Source organism: Mustela erminea, chromosome 10 (genome assembly GCF_009829155.1).
Source record: "Mustela erminea isolate mMusErm1 chromosome 10, mMusErm1.Pri, whole genome shotgun sequence".
In the NCBI taxonomy this organism is placed as follows: domain Eukaryota; kingdom Metazoa; phylum Chordata; class Mammalia; order Carnivora; family Mustelidae; genus Mustela; species Mustela erminea.
This window is the reverse complement of record NC_045623.1, coordinates 3,697,301-3,709,495: the sequence shown is the minus strand read 5'-3', so window position 1 is coordinate 3,709,495 and position 12,195 is coordinate 3,697,301.

The window sequence follows — 12,195 nt, the reverse complement described above, 5'->3', positions numbered from 1 at the left end:
ATTTATTTATTTGACAGACAGGGATCACAAGTAGGCAGAGACACAGGCAGAGAGGAGGAAGCAGGCCCCCTTCTGAGCAGAGAGCCCGATGTGGGGCTCGATCCCAGGACCCTGAGATCATGACCTGAGCCGAAGGTAGAGGATTAACCCACTGAACCACCCAGGCGCCCCACAAGAAACTTTTAACTCTAGGAAAACAAACTGCTGCTGGGGTTGGGGTAATTGGGTGATGAGCATTAAACAAGGACAATTGATATAATGAGTACTGGGTGTTATATGCAACTGATGAGTCACTAAATTCTACCCCTGAAACTAATAATACACTATATGTTAACTAAACTTATTTTTAAATTAAAAAAAAAATTAAAAGTCTGGATCTTTGGGAAGATGAAAAGAGAAAAAGAAAAATCAATAGTAATCAATATAAATTTAAAAAATACCTGATATGTATGTATGGTATCTTTTTTTTTTTTAAAGATTTTATTTATTTGAGAGAGAGAGAGAGAGCAAGAGAGAGACTGATGGAATGAGTGAGGAGAAGGGCAGAGGGAGAAGCAGACTCCCTGCAGAGCAGGGAGCCTGATGTGTGACTCAGCTCCAGGACCCTAGAATCATGACCTGGAGGCAATGACAGACACTTAACTATTGAGCCACCCAGGCACACTGTATGTATGATATCTTAAAACTAAAAATAAATTTCCCCTTTTCCTACTTTTTACAGAGTAACACAAATGATACATACTCTTAAGAATCCCTGTGAAACATTTATTTACCAAGAACTTTTTGGTCATTTATTTGAAAATCAATTTTACCATTTAAAGCAATTTTACCATTTACCATTTACTTATAATTTAATCCATTCTCAGTAAGATGGGGTTGTTGTAAGATAAACTCAAAATGGATGAAAGACCTCAATGTGAGACAGGAATCCATCATAATTCTAGAGGAAAACATAGGCAGTAAACTCTTCGATATGAGCCACAGCAATTTCTTTCAAGCTATGTCTCCAAAGGCAAATGAAACAAAAGCAAAGATGCACTTTTGGGACTTCATCAAAATCAAAAGTTTCTGCACAGCAAAGGAAACAGTCAAGAAAACAAAGAGGCAACCCACGGAATGGGAGAAGATATTTGCAAATGACAGTACAGAAAAAAGGTTGATATCCAGTATCTAAAATGAACTCTCCAAACTCAACACACACAAAACAGACAATCATATCAAAAAATGGGCAGAAGATATGAACAGAGACTTCTCCAATGAAGACATACAAATGGCTATCAGACACATGAAAAACTGTTCATCATCACTAGCCCTCAGGGAGATTCAAATTAAAACCACATTGAGATATCACCTTACACCAGTTAGAATGGACAAAATTAACAAGACAGGAAACAACATGTTTTGGAGGGGATGTGGAGAAAAGGGAATTAATCCTCTTATACTGTTGGTGGGAATGCAGGTTGGTGCAGCCTCTTTGGAGAACAGTGTGGAGATTACTCAAGAAATTAAAAGTAGAACTTCCCTATGACCCTGCCATTGCACTCCTGGGTATTTACCCCAAAGATACAGATGTCGTGAAAAGAAGGGCCATCTGTACCCCAATGTTTATAGCAGCAATGACCATGGTCGCCAAACTGTGGAAAGAACCAGGATGCCCTTCAACAGACGAATGGATAAGGAAGATGTGGTCCATATACACTATGGAGTAGTATGCCTCCATCAGAAAGGATGAATACCCAACTTTTGTAGCAACATGAACGGGACTGGAAGAGATTATGCTGAGTGAAATAAGTCAAGCAGAGAGAGTCAATTATCATATGGTTTCACTTATTTGTGGAGCATAACCAATAGCATGGAGGACATGAGTTAGAGAGGAGAAGGGAGTTGGGGGAAAATGAAAGGGGAGGTGAACCATGAGAGACCATGGACTCTAAAAAACAATCTGAGGGGTTTGAAGTGGCGGGGGGTGGGTGGGAGGTTGGGGTACCAGGTGGTGGATATTATAGAGGGCACAAATTGCATGGAGCACTGGGTGTGGTGCAAAAACAATGAATACTGTTACGCTGAAAAGAAATTAAAAAAAAAAAAGTTGGGGTTGTTGTTGTCTGAAAAGGCAGGAAATTAAGCTGAATCTGAGGCATTGAGGAAAGAAATAAAGAGGAGTAGTGGAGCCTGTTGTGTTATTCAGTTGTCCCACCATGTACTGAGGCAGGGATTTTGCTCACCAACAATGGAGGATACGATAGCCATGAGAGAAGACGAGATTCTCTTATCAAACACATCTAATCCACGTGGGGATGAAACTTGAAGTAATGTCCCCTGCATCTTCCCTTAATGCTTTTCATTTTTGGCACAATAAAGAAAATGAAGACCTAAACATGTATGACAGTCTTCTTGAGCTAATAGTGTTGGTACTTACAAGAGTCAGTAATATTTATGAAGCAATAGTAATTTTTGGCTTAAAAACTCTTAAATGAATAGCTGTTAGAAATAATCACTAGATTACTGAAATGGTAATTTCTTATGATCTAATATAACCAAAGTACATTCACTTAAATTTATGAATTAAAATTTATAAATTATAATAATTCTATAGTAAACATGGGGATGATGAGCAGGCATACTGCCATGTGGATTGTAACCTACACTTATAGGGCTTATATTTTCAAATATGTTGAAGATAACATGGTTCCAAGTGGCCCAAGGACCAGCACTGAAGTGTGTTTACCAAGGATAAGAGACACCAAATACAGTTTATGGGGGTATTCTGTCCTGAGGGTGTAGTGTATAACAATAGAGACAATGTAGTCATTGACTCTGGGTGTTCATTTGTCTTTTATATATGGATAAGGCTAAGGAGAAGAACTTGTAGCCTCATCTGGGCCAAATAATTGTCAATAAAAGGAGTGGTGGAACCAGCAGTTACAAGAACAGCTAGTAACAGAAGGAAAAGTGTGACCAGGTGATACACTTCAAGTACTCACAGCATTCTTTTCTGAGAGAACAGAGCTCAAGCCCAGATAGATGGAGGGATACATGTATGACACCAATTTTCTTGTGCAGGTAGGCAATGGAGTGAATGGGAGTAAGCTTCGGGACATCTTCCAGAACCAGAAAGAAATGGCCAGTTAGAGGATTTTCCAATTCTCCAAGTGGAATGAGAAACTGTAACAGCCAAAGATAGCAGAGCTGTAGGGAGTCACTGAAAAACTGTGTGGAGGATTCTGGAACAAGTATTTCAGAGTGAGTATTCAGTAAGTTTTGGGAAAATAATTACCCAGGTTGTAGGGGGAAGTCATCAAGATAACATGACCACAAGCTGACCCAAGAACTGGACCTGGGCACTTGGAGGCTCCTCATCTCCTGCCCTGTCCTTGGTGTGTGGGTTCTGTTTGCCTTCTCTATTCCCAAAAGCTGCTCCAAGGACAGTCTTGAGATGGTGATGTCATGTTGAGACATCTGGCTGTTATAGCTGACAAAACCCAGTTAGAGCCTCTACATAAAACTTTTAAGATTTGACTGGGGGGGTGAGAAAAACCACTTGTCTTGCAGCTGTCCAAGACAAGTCTCTAAATAAGATCTTTAAAAAAGGGGGGGGCTCCTGGGTGGCTCGGTGGGTTAAAAGCCTCTGCTTTCATCTCAGGTCATGATCCCAGGGTTCTGGGATCGAGTCCCGCATTGGGCTCCCTGCTTGCAGGAAGCCTGCCTCCCCCCCTCTCTCTGCTTGACTCTCTGCCTGCTTGTGATCTCTGTCTGTCAAATAAATAAAGAAAATTTTTGGGCAAATAATCTTCAACAAAGCAGGAAAAAATACACAGTGGAAAAAAGACAGTCTCTTCAATAAATGGTGCTGGGAAAACTGGACAGCTATATGTAGAAGAATGAAACTTGACCATTCTCTTACACTGTACACAAAGATAAACTCAAAATGGATAAAAGACCTCAACATGAGACAGGAATCCATCAGAATCCTAGAGGAGAACATAGACAGTAATCTCTTCGATATCAGCTACAGCAACTTCTTTCAAGATATGTCTCCAAAAACAAAGGAAACAAAAACAAAAAATAAACTTTAGGGACTTCATCAAAATCAAAAGCTTCTGCACAGCAAAGGAAACAGTCAAGAAAACAAAGAGGCAACCCACGGAATGGGAGAAGATATTTGCAAATGACAGTACAGACAAAAGGTTGATATCCAGGATCTATAATGAACTCCTCAAACTCAACACACAGAAAACAGACAATCATATCAAAAAATGGGCAGAAGATATGAACAGAGACTTCTCCAATGAAGACATACAAATGGCTATCAGACACATGAAAAACTGTTCATCATCACTAGCCCTCAGGGAGATTCAAATTAAAACCACATTGAGATATCACCTTACACCAGTTAGAATGGCCAAAATTAGCAAGACAGGAAACAACATGTTTTGGAGGGGATGTGGAGAAAGGGGAATTAATCCTCTTATACTGTTGGTGGGAATGCAGGTTGGTGCAGCCTCTATGGAGAACAGTGTGGAGATTACTCAAGAAATTAAAAATAGTACTTCCCTATGACCCTGCAATTGCACTCCTGGGTATTTACCCCAAAGATACAGATGTAGTAAAAAGAAGGGCCATCTGTACCCCAATGTTTGTAGCAGCAATGACCATGGTTGCCAAACTGTGGAAAGAACCAGGATGCCCTTCAACAGACGAATGGATAAGGAAGGTGTGGTCCATATACACTATGGAGTATTACGCCTCCATCAGAAAGGATGAATACCCAACTTTTGTAGCAACATGAACGGGACTGGAAGAGATTATGCTGAGTGAAATAAGTCAAGCAGAGAGAGTCAATTATCATACGGTTTCATTTATTTGTGGAGCATAACAAATAGCATGGAGGACATGTGGAGTTAGAGAGGAGAAGGGAGTTGTGGGAAAATGGAAGGGGAGGTGAATCATGAGAGACTATGGACTCTGAAAAACAATCTGAGGGGTTTGAAGTGACGGGGAGGGTGGGAGGTTGGGGGAGCCAGGTGGTGGGTATTATACAGGGCACGGATTGCATGGAGCCCTGGGTGTGGTGAAAAAATAATGAATACTGTTATGTTGAAAATAAAAAATAAATTTAAAAAAATCTTAAAAAAAAAAGACAAGTCTCATAAGTAAGTTCCCTTTTTCATTAAAACTGCGCTAATCAATCTGGTGTGGTCTATTTCTTTCCCTGCCCTCCAAGTATGGGGGCCGGTTTGATGATACCCAGGAAGCTCCCAAGGAAGTTGCAAACCAACACAGGCACACCATTAAATCTACTGGCTAATTCTCCCTATAGGTGAACTTCTATGAACATCTGCATCTGTTTCCTTCAGATTCCCTGAGACATAGGATGGCATCTGATCAGCAGCAGAAGCAGTAAATGTGACCCTACCAAATATCTCAGCTACCCCCACTTATGTGTTCTCAGTTGTGGCTTCTTCAAAGTGCCCACCTGTGTGCTGCTCTGCTACTTTACTTAGTTTCCTCAGCTGTGCCAACAGAAATTATTTCATATGCAACCTCCCCCAGACCCTTACCTGCCAGCAAGAGGCCCTCCTAAGAGGAAGTAACAATTGCAGAAGCCATGGTGGGCAGAAAGTCTCAGAACAGATGGCCCTTCCTCTCATCTGTCCTTCAACATTTTGGCCCCTATTCTTTGATAATACTTGAAATGGAGGTGGATTCTTTCCTGGAATTCATAACTGTTCTTTGAAAAACCATGCCCTACTTTCTGGGAGACACTCCAAAAGAAGTATTTTTAGCATTGCTAGAGCCTCAGAAGCAATAGCAGCAGGATCAAGTCCACATTTATTCCATTGTGCAGGTTGGGAGTATGAGGTCGAGGGGGTCACAGGAGTGTGGGTTGTGGGCTTCTTTAATGCATCATATATTTCATGGTGAAAAAAAGCCCATGTTTTTGTATCTTCCATTTGTCAGAGACAACGGTGTCTCTGATGACCCCCTGTTTCTATTAAATTATTCTGCCTTCCACAGGTTTCCCGAAGTCTTTATAACATGTACTCTCTAGTACCTTCTTCAGATTTTTAAAAATCTCATTTATCCATGGACACTGCTATGTTAAATTTCTCATGGCTTTCAAGGTGTTTTGAGCTATCTGTTCATATGTTTATATGGAAGGAAAATCACCTCTAAAGAGAGTTCATACACATTTCATGGCACATCTTTTTAAATTTTTTTTTATTATTTTTTTTAACTTTTTTTTTAAGATTTTATTTATTTATTTGAAAGAGAGAAATCACAAGTAGGCAGAGAGGCAGGCAGAGAGAGAGGAAGGGAAGCAGGCTCCCCGCTGAGCAGAGAGCCCGATGTGGGACTCGATCCCAGGACCCTGAGATCATGACCTGAGCCGAAGGCAGCGGCTTAACTCACTGAGCCACCCAGGCTTCCCTTCATGGCACATCTTAAAGGTATTTTTACTTCTTCAAGTATTCTATTGAGTATTGTGTTTTATTGTTACCTGGAAGACTCATGTAATAGTGTATACTTATGGTAAAATGCTTTAAATAAATCTTTTATTGAAGTGTAGTATGCATAGAAAAAATACATAAATCATGAGTATATAGCTTAGTGAATTTAACCAAGGTAGACATACCCATACAAGAAGTAACTATGTTGAGAAACAGAACATCAACAGGATTATGGGAAACTTTCCCAGGCTAGCTCAATTCACCCACACTTCTGCCATCAAATACAGCCATTAACAATCCTTATTCAGACTTCTTGAGTTATTTCTTTTAGAAAACATGACTGTACTTTATGCTTTTTTTTTTTTTTTTGGTCTTGGCTTCTTCCATTCAATTTCTTGGGTTCCTGAAAACTGTCATCTATAGCAATAGTTCTTTGGGCCACAGAGCTGTGCAGTATTTCATTGTATGACTGTGACACCACTGTTTAAATCTAGTGTTAATGAATTTGGGGCTTTTTCCAGTTTTCAAGTATTAGGAAAGGTGCTTCTGTAATTGTTCTTATATACAGCTTTTAGTGAACATATGTGCACTTTTCTATTAGCTGTACATGTAGGAGTATAACTGCTTCATCAAAGGTTTAAGAGACAGCCACACAACTTTCTAAAATGGTTAAGCCAGTTTATATTCTCATCAGCATAGAGTTTTGGTTGCTTCGCACCCTTGCCAACACTTGACATTGGTGTCTCAATGTTAGCAATTTTGGTGGGTTTGCAGCCAGAGGTCCGTATAGTTTCCTCCATGACTAATAATATTGAGCCCCTTTTAATTGGCCATTATAATAACATTTTTGTGAAGTGTCTGTTGTAGAGTTTTGACCATTTTATTGAACTGTTGCCTTTTGTTCTCATTCATTTGCAAAATTAATTAATATATTGACCTTTGAGTGATATATGCATTTCAAATATCTTCTTGCACTATACGGATGATTTTTTTTTTTTTTTACAATGTCTTTGATGACACTGATCTCACATTTTTTTAAAGTAGTTTAATGTTTTTTCTTTATGGTTCTTTCTCTTTGTGTTCTATACAAGAAATATTTGCTTACCCTAAAGACAAAGAAACATTGCTCTAAGTTTTCTTGGAGAATCTATATGCTTCAACTTGCACATTAAAAAAAAATCAAAAGATTTTTATTTATTTATTTGACAGAGATCACAAGTCGTGTAGAGACAGAAAAGAGAGAGGAGGAAGCAGGCTCCCTACTGAGCAGAGATCCTGGTATGGGGCTCTATCCAAGGACCCTGGGATCATGACCAGAGCTGAAGGCAGAGGTTTTAACCCACTGATCCACCCAGGCTCCCCTCAACTTGCACATTTAAAACTAGTCCTTCTGGGATTTATTTTATGCATGATATGGGATCTGAAACAAAATGAATTTCCTTCCATATGAATAATCAATTAACCCACAACCATTCATTAAAACACTGTCTTTATCCATATGCTTCACTGTCATGTCTATAATAAATCAAGTGACCATATGTGTGTTCACCAATTTCTAGATTCTATGTGGTTACATTGGTCATTTTGTCTTTCCTTGTGCTCATATCATGTTGTCTTAGTTACTGTGGCTTTGAAATAATTCTTGATACATAGCATTGTAAATCTTCCAACCGCGTTCTTTTTCAAGAATGATTGGCTAGTTCTTGGTCTTTTGAATTCCCATATATTATAAAAACAAGTTGTCAGTTTACACACATACACACCCATTTACTTGACTTTTGACTAACATGTCTGTTGTATTCATAGATTTATGTGAGAATAGACATCATTACAATATGGAGTCTTCTAATCCACCAACTTTTTTTTTTAAGATTTTATTTGTTTGTTTGACAGACAGAGATCACAAGTAGGCAGAGAGGCAGGCAGAAAGAAAGAGAAGAGGAAGCAGTCTCCCTACTAAGCAGAGAGCCTGATGTGGGGCTAGATCCCAGGACCCTGGGATCATGACCTGAGCTGAAGGCAGAGGCTTTTAACCCAGTGAGCCAGCCAGGTGCCCCTAATCCATAATCTTTTAAAATTTCTCTCAATTATAGTTTGAAGTTTTCAGTTAAGAGGTGTTGCATATCTTTTGTTGGATTTACTCATAAGTATTTGATTTTTTCAATGTTATTATAAGTAATCTGTCTTTAAGTTTCTATTTAATTATTGGTATTGTAGGGGAAAAAAATCTTCTATGCTTTAGGTCCTTCCAGCTAGACTAAGGATTGAATCAACATGAGACAGGTTAAAAGGAGAAAAAACCACAAAATTTTATTATGTGCACACAGAGGTCCAGGAATGAAATTTAGATCTAAAGGAATAACAAAGGCAGGCAGTTTTTATACTTTTCAGACAAAGAGAAAATTTATCTGTGAGGCATTGACAGAATAAAAAAAAAATCCTTAACTCTGGGAGCCTCCATTAGTAAAGAATTCTAAACAGAGCTTTGGCAGGGATAGTAAATTAGTAAAAAGGCACAAAGGTTGTTCATAAACCTTCTCTGCTCTAAATTTCCCACCTCTAGAGATCAAGGCATCTCTCTACCCAGGCTACAGGGAGGGTATATTTCACATGGATATTTATTTCCTGCTTTCAGGTAGGTGTAAGAGAGTCTGAGTGTCCCAGCATTGGCTCTTTAGTCACTTTTGGTTAAAATAATCAGTATGCCCAAGAGGCACATTTTGGGGCAGTCTGACCTTGGCCCATATAGCCTATATACAGAATTAATTTTTTATAGTTGTCTACTTGTATATCATGATGAATTCACTTACTAATTCTAATTGACTTCACTGTAAATTATTTTGGATATTCTACGTGCACGATTAGGTGTTCTGTGAATAACAAAACTTTCATCTTTTTCTTTTCAATCCTTACATCTTTTCTTTTTGTTTGTTCCTTTGACTGTCTATTTTGCTTATTGCACTCACCAGAATTTCTAGTCAATGTTGAAGAAGTTGTGATATTGGATATCTTTGCCTTATCCTTAAAGTTGGAGGGAAAATATTAGTCAATTCACAATTGCACAGGATTTATTAAACAGATATTCTTCATCACATTAATTAAAGTAAGATTAATATGATTTCTTAAATGTCTGAAAGAATTTTCTTTTGAAGTTATTTGATCCTGGCAGTTTTTTAAATTTAATTAGTGACTTAATTTCTTTAGAGCTATATAACTGTTAGAATTTTATATTTCTTCTTGATCATTTTTGGTAAATTGTGATCTTCTAAGAATATGTTGATTTTTATCTACATTTTAAATTTATTGGATATGATTCCTTACAACAGAGTTGGCAAACTTTCTATAAAGGAGCAGCTAGTAAATGTTTTTGTTTTGAGGACAATCTGGTCTCTGTTGTAACTGTTCAACTCTGCTTAACAGGAAAGCAGCCATAGACAATATATAAATGAGTAGGTGTGGCTGTCATCCAATAGAATTGTACTTACAGATAGAGTCAAGATGGCGGAGAAGTAGCAGGCTGAGACTACTTCAGCTAGCCAGAGATCAGCTAGATAGCTTATCTAAAGATTGCAAACACCTGAAAATCCATCAGCAGATCGAAGAGAAGAAGAACAGCAATTCTGGAAACAGAAAAACAACCACTTTCTGAAAGGTAGGACCAGTGGAGAAGTGAATCCAAAGCGACGGGAAGATAGACCCCGGGGGGAGGGGCCGGCTCCCGGCAAGAGGCGGAGCAACAGCGCACAAAATTAGGACTTTTAAAAGTCTGTTCCACTGAGGGACATCGCTCCAGAGGCTAAACCGGGACGAAGCCCACGTGGTGTCAGCGTGGCCTCAGGTCCCGCAGGGTCACAGAAGGCAGGGTCACAGAAGGACCGGGGTGTCTGAGTGTCGCAGAGCTTGCGGGTATTGGAACGGGAAAGCCGGCTACAGAGACAGAGCCGACAGTAAGCTCACAGCTCGGTGTTACCTTGAACTGGTCGCAGGCTCGGAGAGCTCGGAGCGCGGCCGGAGGTCAGGCAGACGGGAGGAACTGGGCGCTGTTCTCTGAGGGCGCACTGAGGAGTGGGGCCCTGGGCTCTCGGCTCCTCCGGGCAGGAGACCAGGAGGCTGCCATTTGTATTCCCGTCCTCCGGAACTCTACGAAAAGCGCTCAGGGAACAAAAGCTCCTAAAAGCAAACCCGAGCGGATTACTCACCCCGGCCCCTGATAAGGGCGGTACAATTCCGCCTGGGGCAAAGACACTTGAGAATCTCTACAACAGGCCCCTCCCCCAGAAGATCAACAAGAAATCCAGCCGAGACCAAGTTCACCTACCAAGGAGTAAGGTTTCAATACCAAGGAGAGCAGCAGAATTCCAGAGGAGGAGAAAGCAAAGCACGGAACTCATGGCTTTTTCCCTGTGATTATTTTTAGTCTTGCAGTTAATTTAATTTTTTTCATTTTCATTTTTTGTTTTTTTCTCGCCTTCTGGTAAATTTTTTTTTTAACTTTTACCTTTTTCTTTTTTAAGGTTTTTTAAATAGTTTATCCAATATATATATTTTTTCTTTTTTATATTTTTCTTATTTGTTTTCTTTTTTTAAATTTTTTTCTTTTCTTTTTTTTTTTCTTTCTTCCTTTTTGAGCCTCTTTTTATCCCCTATCTCCCCCCTCACGATTTGGGATCCCTTCTAATTTGGTTAAAGCATATTTTCCTGGGGTTGTTGCCACCCTTTTAGTATTTTCCTTGCTCCTTCATATACTCTTATCTGGACAAAATGACAAGACGGAAGAATTCAACACAAAAAAAAGAACAAGAGGCAGTACCGAAGGCTAGGGACCTAATCAATACAGACATTGGTAATATGTCAGATCTAGAGTTCAGAATGACAATTCTCAAGGTTCTAGCTGGGCTCGAAAAAGGCATGGAAGATATGAGAGAAACCCTCTCGAGAGATATAAAAGCCCTTTCTGGAGAAATAAAAGAACTAAAATCTAACCAACTTGAAATAAAAAAAGCTATTAATGAGGTGCAATCAAAAATGGAGGCTCTCACTGCTAGGATAAATGAGGCAGAAGAAAGAATTAGTGATATAGAAGACCAAATGACAGAGAATAAAGAAGCTGAGCAAAAGAGGGACAAACAGCTACTGGACCACGAGGAGAGAATTTGAGAGATAAGTGACACCATAAGACGAAACAACATTAGAATAATTGGGATTCCAGAAGAAGAAGAAAGAGAGAGGGGAGCAGAAGGTATACTGGAGAGAATTATTGGGGAGAATTTCCCCAATATGGCAAAGGGAACAAGCATCAAAATTCAGGAGGTTCAGAGAACACCCCTCAAAATCAATAAGAATAGGCCCACACCCCGTCACCTAATAGTAAAATTTACAAGTCTCAGTGACAAAGAGAAAATCCTGAAAGCAGCCAGGGAAAAGAAGTCTGTAACATACAATGGTAAAAATATTAGATTGGCAGCTGACTTATCCATAGAGACCTGGCAGGCCAGAAAGAGCTGGCATGATATTTTCAGAACACTAAATGAAAAAAACATGCAGCCCAGAATACTATATCCAGCTAGGCTATCATTGAAAATAGAAGGAGAGATTAAAAGCTTCCAGGACAAACAACAACTGAAAGAATTTGCAAACACCAAACCAGCTCTACAGGAAATATTGAAAGGGGTCCTCTAAGCAAAGAGAGAGCCTACAAGTGGTAGATCAGAAAGGAACAGAGACCATATACAGTAACAGTCAC